We start from the raw sequence: 7,421 nt of genomic DNA, 5'->3' as shown, positions 1-7,421 counted from the left end.
AGCTATATTCTTACTAATTTTAGTTCTGGAAGAGGGGTAGTTACTGCCTGGAGTCAGGTACTGTAGGCTAGAGGACATCATACCTCATGTAAAAGCACTCCTCATTAGGCCAGGAGCTTCTTCAGACCAGGACTTGGAAGACTTTCTTTAGGGATTTTTTTTAGAGACTCTCAATGGTCTTTACCTGGTGACAGGCTGTCCTAAGGGAAAGGAGTACGGAGTGATCTAAGGGATGAGCAAATCTGCTGATTCGAATAGCTGTGCAGGATTCTCAGCAGCTGATTTCTATGCTGATTCCATAGGAGCTAAACCTGTTCTCAAATACCTGTCTCCACTCCTTTAAATGTATTGTGGTGGGCTGGCCCTGGCTGGATGCCCAGTGCCCACCAAAGCCACTCTATCACTCCTCTCCTCAGCTGGACAGGGGAGAGAAGATATAACAAAAGTCTTGTGGGTCGAGATAAAGACAGGGAGAGATCACTCACCAATTACCATCACGGGCAAAACAGACTCAACTTGGGGAAATTAGTTTAATTTATTACCAGTGAAATCAGAGTAGCGTAATGAGAAATAAAACCTAAATCTTAAAACACTTTCCCCCTACCCCTCCCTTCTTCCTGGGCTTAACTTCACTCCCAATTTTCTCAACTTCCTTCCCCCAAGTGGCACAGGGGGGCAGGGGATGGGGGTTGTGGTCAGTTCATTACACGTTGTCTCTGCCACTCCTTCCTCCTCAGGCAAGGACTCCTCACACTCTTCCCCTGCTCCAGCGTGGGGTCCCTCCCACAGGAGACAGTCCTCCATGAACTTCTCCAACCTGAGTCCTCTTCACAAACTGCTCCAGTGTGGGTCCCTCCCTGGGGTCACAAGTCCTGACAGCAAACCTGCTCCAGCGTGGGCTCCTCTCTCCACAGGGCCACAGCTTCTGCCAGGAGCCTGCTCCAGCGTGGGCTTCCCACGGGGTCACAGCCTCCTTCAGGCATCCCCTGCTCCAGCGTGGGCTTCCCACGGGGTCACAGCCTCCTTCAGGCATCCCCTGCTCCAGCATAGGCTTCCCACAGGGTCACAGCCTCCTTCGGTCATCCCCTGCTCTGGCGTGGGGTCCCCCATGGGCTGCAGGTGGGTCTCTGCTCCCCTGTGGGCCTCCCTGGGTGCAGGGCACAGCCTGACTCACCATGGGCTGCACCAGGGGCTGCAGGGAAATCTCTGCTCCAGCCCTGGGCACCTCCTCCCCCTCCTCCTGCATGGACCTTGGTGTCTGCAGAGTTGTTTATCTCACATAGTCTCACTCCTCTCTCCGGCTGAAGTTGTACAGTTTTGGGGGGCTTTTTTCCCCTTGTTAAATACGTTATCCCAGAGGCGCTACCACCGTCACTGATGGGCTCGGCCTTGGCCAGCGTCGGGTCTGACTTGGAGCCGGCTGGTGTTGGCTCCATCGGACATGGGGGAAGCTCCCAGCAGCTTCTCACAGAAGCCACCCCTGCAGCCCCCCCATACCAAAACCTTGCCACGCAAACCCAATACATGTATGCTCTTCTGTTCCCTTCTTTAAGGAAGGACACTTGCATTCTTCTGCTTAGCCACGTTTTCAGTTTTAGCCTTTTTCTTAATATTTGCAAAAACAAATAGGGCATTGCTCCACCTCTATGACACACAGCAGCATCTTTCCTGCTGTTGTAGCTCAGAAGAGGTGAATATAATTTCTGGGCTGGGAGGCTGCAGGTTGCAGAGAACACAAAGCCTGTTAGACCCAAAGTGAATTATTCAGAACAGTGATGAACTGAACAAGGGGAAATGAGAATGAAAATGAGAACTCCCTAAATTTGAACTGTTTACTTCCTACAAAAACTGTGACCAGACAACTTTTTCCTTTATACAGTGGAAAGCTTTATAAAGCTGTATAAAGCTTTCTAGCCAGAACTTTGTGACACTTGCACTCAAAACACAGGGTTGGTTGCAATAATTATGGCACTTACTCTTTATCATCTTTCTTAAGAAAAAGATAATAAAAACCTCCTGGACACAGTGACAGGAAGTTTGCAGAAGTCAAAACGCAAGATATAATTAGTGGAACTAGCTGTGCCTGGTCCAGCATGCAAAACAGCATAGCTGTGGCTGTGTAGTTTGTCTATGTTTGTGTGGCTCAAAATGGAACTGCCCTTGGCTTCTGTAATGGTCGGATAAACCAGGTGGTCAAGTGGGGCTTCTGCTCAGCAGGGACACTTCTGATGTTTCAATCTTCCTTCCTTCTAAGTGGTTTCAGACAGCCAGGTTCATGTTAAAGGTGATATTTCTAATACCACCTGCTAATGTATCTTAATGGTAATAAAAGGAGCCAAAGATTGCAGTTCTCCTATATATCAGGTTGCTTCCACACTGGTTAATGAGAATCCTGCTTCTGAGTTCAAGAGGAAACTTGGGTTCAGTCTCCATGTCCCCATATAGCCCAGCAGGACCTCCATAATGATCTAGGCTTCATTATGTCAGATTGTATATAAACACAGTCAGCCATAAATCTGAAGTACTTAAATCCTTGCAGGCAATACCAAGAAAGTGAATACAGTCTGCAGCTTTGCAAATGAGGGAGTCACTTTGTGAAAAAACTGGCTGTAGAAGCTAAAACTTGAGATCCAGGAGGGTCCAGGAACTTCACTGCTGATGGCCAAGACTAGACAAGGAATTGCAGAATATCTGAACCATTGAAGGATCAACAGATTGACAGATAAATACGCATACATATACATTGGTGCTGGCTCTTTTCATTTAGAGTCAATTCTTCCAGGAGCCAGTTGTGGCATAAAAGCATAGCAGCAACCAGCCACAGACACACACACACTCTGAGAGTATTTTGCCACCTTTGTTCCATCTGGAGCTAGGAAGGAGGTATGAGGAAACAGGATGCTCCTCCCAGCAGGCCTCTTAGTTTTTGAAAGGAATTGTAAAAGACCAAATTAAAGAAAAAGGAAAGAAACACCCACTTTTGCCTGCTGTTAACCCCTTTAGGCTGCTTTGACAAGAGTTCAGTAGTATTTCTGCCTGGTACTGATTCTTTCTCACATCAGGAACCACTCTACTGCAGAAGGGACGTATGAAGGAGTCTCTGTTAAGCCTGTGAGTAGATCCATTTAATGGACTGGGAGCAGTTGCACACGCTGTGTTTCCATGCTATAAATCCTTGAAACCTGTTCCACGGGTGACAGATGGCCTGGTTCAGGATTAATGAAACCAAGTATCTGTGCCACTGCATCAAACAGCTGAACAAACTGGCATTAGATACCCAACCAGAGAAAAATGTCCATACTATCTTACTTTTATCTCCTGGAAACTTTGCTGGGGTGGGGGCAAAGAGAGACTTGGCCATTTGTCTGGGACTTCTGGGCAGCGAGCAGTCTTCCCAGAGCAATCCTTTGCAGAAAACTGCCTTCTCCCTGGAAGGGTGGACAAATGGCCATTGTCTGTGGGACTGGCTGTAGCAGCAAGGGGCGAGCATGCTTCAGGGCTCCACATCCCAGGATGTGTTGTACCACGAGCCAGGTGCCATCATCACAGTGGTGCCTGGTTGGTTTGTGTTGGATGGGCATTGTGGGGTGCACGGGGCTGTGTTTCAGGGTTCCCCAGACAGGAATACTGTAGCTGGCTGTGACAGTGTCAGTCGGCTTCAGTGGGGCACTGGGTGGCTCCAGGGCAGAGCCACATGACTGATGGGCATAACAGTGGCACAAAATTGCCTGACACAGAGGGTCAGTTGGCTACATGCTTCATGCTGAAACTGTCACAGGAACAAAATGAGCAAGAAGACATTGTATCTGCACATTAAAAATACCCAGTAAATTAATATTTTTAATTGCTGTTAACACACAGAAGAAATGAGAAAAAAATACATTCCAAACAAAGAACTAAAATAGTAAAATCAGCATTAAAATGTGTTAAGAAAAGATCCCAGATCAAGTGGCCGTACTGCATGTGGTGACCTTTACAATCACGGTAGAGGAAGTAAGTGCTAGAGACTTTCAGACGTGGCAAAATGCTTGGCTCCCCGGGGGAGAGCAGCTGCCTCAGCCCCATCTTTCAGTGCACTCTGCCTGGAATGCGTGGGAGAGGGGCTGGAGCGAGAGGCTCGCACTGGTACAAGACATGGAGATTAGTGTTCAGGACAGACCAGCCAGTCTGTGGTCTCAGCCAGGCAGAACTACCGCTTACACAACGGCGTTTACTTTTTCCTTCCTTGTTTGGTTGGGTTTTTTGTTTGGTTTGCAGTTTTATTTAACAAAGCAGCAGGTTCTGCTGGCCTGACCCTGCTAGCCCTGTATGGAGCAAGCCTCCCCAGGTGAATTAGGAGCAAGGCCTAGTCCAGCAGGAGCCTGCACAAGCAAGGTCTAGATACACGTCTACTGATTCAGCACCATCGCCCAACAGGCTGGCTTTGATTTCTTGCTTTTTATATGTCAGGAAAAGTTTTTTTTAATTTCCTGATTCTCTGTTTTTTGACTGATCCGAATCGGCCCAGTCATGCTCCCACTGCAGTCTCGGTGGCTCAGCCCCTGCATCCCTCTTACATGAGACTGGCCTTGTGCTTCAGCCTCACTGTTTGAGCCGTCACACCGCTCCAGTAGCTCATCCTACAGCAGCATAGTGTCACCACAGAAACAGTACAAGCCACAGAAGTTTTGGCAGTCCTGCCAACTGGCCACCTTTTTTCATTTGTAGTCTATCTAGAATTGTACATTTTTATTCTTTACAATAAGAGCAAAAATAAAATAATATTAAGAAAATTTCCTCTGAACTAAGAAAACTAAAACCCATCAAACATTTTAAAGAAACCATAAAAATTTGCATTGTGTTTGCTTCTGAGTTCATATTAAGATAAGATTTTACTGCAGCTGCTTCAAAATTATGGTCCATTTCACATGTCCACAGCTCACATTCCTTGGTGTGTAATTCCCTGCCTTCATTTGTGTTTGTACGGCAGCTAGTTCTACCAGAAATAAGTAGTTTCTAGCTGTGGTCCAGATTTGAAATCATTGAACAGTGTCATTTTTATACTAGTTGAGAACATGGTGATGGTTTAGAGCTGTATTTTTAGATCAGCTTTTGTTCTGGGCCCTAGGACTGGTAGTACAAGCACCTCCTTTGCTACAGAACCTGCTATTTCTTTGATTCAGGTGAAAAGGAAGTAATTGAAGAAGGATGTGCCAACCTTATTGATTCCATCTAGGCCTTCCCTCTCTGCTGATTTTAAAGCCAGTAAAACTTACAATCACAGAATTTAAACATCCCTTGCAAGTTGTCCCATGAAACCTAGCTGACCTTCTGCAGAATGAAAGTTGAACAGAATGAGTTCATTTTCTGTTCCAGTCATTTCAGTAGCCATAGCAGACTGTGAGAGCACTGTGTTTTGGTTGGATTAGGTTTATTGTAGCTAACAGTCAGGGATGACCAGACTGCAAAATCTGGATGCAAGGTTCATGTCTAGGAATTTGGTTGAGACTTTTAGAAGAACTAAAAACCATTTGCAAAACTGAAATTAGAGTTCAGACTTTTAAGCTAAACACTACTCAGAGTTCAAGTGCAGCTGAGCCCATCCTGTATGAATAAATATTTTGCATTTGCTTTCCACCTGATGCAAATTGAAAAGGCAGTCACACATTCTGTGCTTTAAGAGAAGTCCTGCAGATCCCTAAAAGCATTTTTAACACTAGGGTAGGATAATACTTGGGACTTATGTAGCACTTTATATCTTCAAAGCGCTGTATGAGCACTAATCCTCACAGCATCCTTGTGAGGTAGGTAAGTGCTAATATCCCCATTTTAGAAATGGGGTGAGGGCCTGGCCCCATGCTGTTGTAACTTGGCATAGCACTGGCCCTCATACACTTGTGCCTTTTCACACCAGATGAGGACCTGGCCCCAGAAAATTTAAGTGACTTACCCAAGGCCACAAAAGGAGCAAGCGTGGATAAAAGGCAGGAGAAGTACCCAGGAGGACTTCTGTCATGAGAAGTCAGCAACTTCCCATCCTCTTCCAGGAATGTAGTTATGATGCCTCTGCTTAAAAGAGCCCCTGCCTGTATCCAGAAACCAAGCAAAGAGAAAGAGACACCTGCCACTGAGCTTTAGAGTTGCTGTTTGCTTTGATCTGCTTCTTCCAGAACAGCTCTCAAAATTACCATGATAACAAGCTGAAAACATACAGGTGTTATGTCAAACTACGGGACTGGAAAACTTTGAAGAGCCACTAAAAATTCTGCAAAATTGGTCCTGGGAATTTTATATACTTGCATAAAAATATATAAATTACCTCCACTGATTACAACATGAAACCTTCAGCAATCTACTTAAAAGTCATGTTAGAGTAATTCTTAAACTGGGGTGCTTCATTCCCTCTGTAATGTCCCTGGGCCAAAGACTGGGTGTTTCTCAAAGACTGTACTCCTGAAAAGGAGAAGAATGGATCAAACCTTAAGAGTTTTACAATGCATAGACAACGTGAAGGTCCCAAAGGTAGTGCCACAGACAGTCATGTCATTCCCACTTCTTGTTTGCTCCCTTTCAAAGTGAAGATTACCCTCGCTGGGGTTGAGGGAACAGTTTTAATCCCAAGAAAATGTATTTAACAGACTTTCAGCAACTGCTTAGTGTTTCTCAGGGTTTATGAAACTCAAAATTGTGTCAAATCAGTGTCCACACCAGCTGGTCTCTTCCCAGCAGGGAAGGGCCTCCAGGAGAATGGTCTTATTAAAAGGAGGAATGCAGAGCAGGAGAGAGATTTTGAAGATTGAGAGCCTTCGCTGGTGAACCTCCAAGCCAGCCAGGACTCTCCCTGACTTTGTATGCTGAGGGCTCTGCTGCATGCTCCTGGGAAGGCTGAAGCTGCTGCAGCACTGGGACGGAGCCAGCGTGGCTGGCCAGGATGTGTCCCAACCAGCCACTTCAGGTGAGGGGACAGTGAGGGAGAACAGCTGCAGCTGTTTCTGCTGTCCCAGCTAGAGCCACTCAGAGACCTCTGCCACCAGAAACTGCACTTCTGATGGCCAGTGGAGAGGAGAGGACAGGCCTCCAGTAACACTTTAAAGATTCTTTTCTGCAAGTATCCAGTGGCTGATGGTGGAGCAGGGTAACAAAGCAAGCCAAGAGGAAAAAGGACACAGAAAGCAACTTGGCCATCTTCAGGAAATTGAAGACTACTCATTTCTAGAGGGGAAGAAGAGATAATCAAAATTCTAACTTAAATAAAGCTTACTTTATCACACACGCATTTAAAGGGAAGCTCAGGGTGTGAGGGGCTCTCTGAAGAACTGCCAGCTAAGGACTGAGTGCTGGACCGACCCATGACAAGATGTAAATCAGACAGAAATGTGCTGTTTGCTCACATGCTGGGAGGACAGTGGAGTTCACCCCAAATGCTTAGATTTCCTCTTAGC

Source organism: Strix uralensis, chromosome 15, assembly GCF_047716275.1.
Source record: "Strix uralensis isolate ZFMK-TIS-50842 chromosome 15, bStrUra1, whole genome shotgun sequence".
Taxonomy (NCBI): Eukaryota; Metazoa; Chordata; class Aves; order Strigiformes; family Strigidae; genus Strix; species Strix uralensis.
This window is presented reverse-complemented; position numbering follows the sequence as displayed.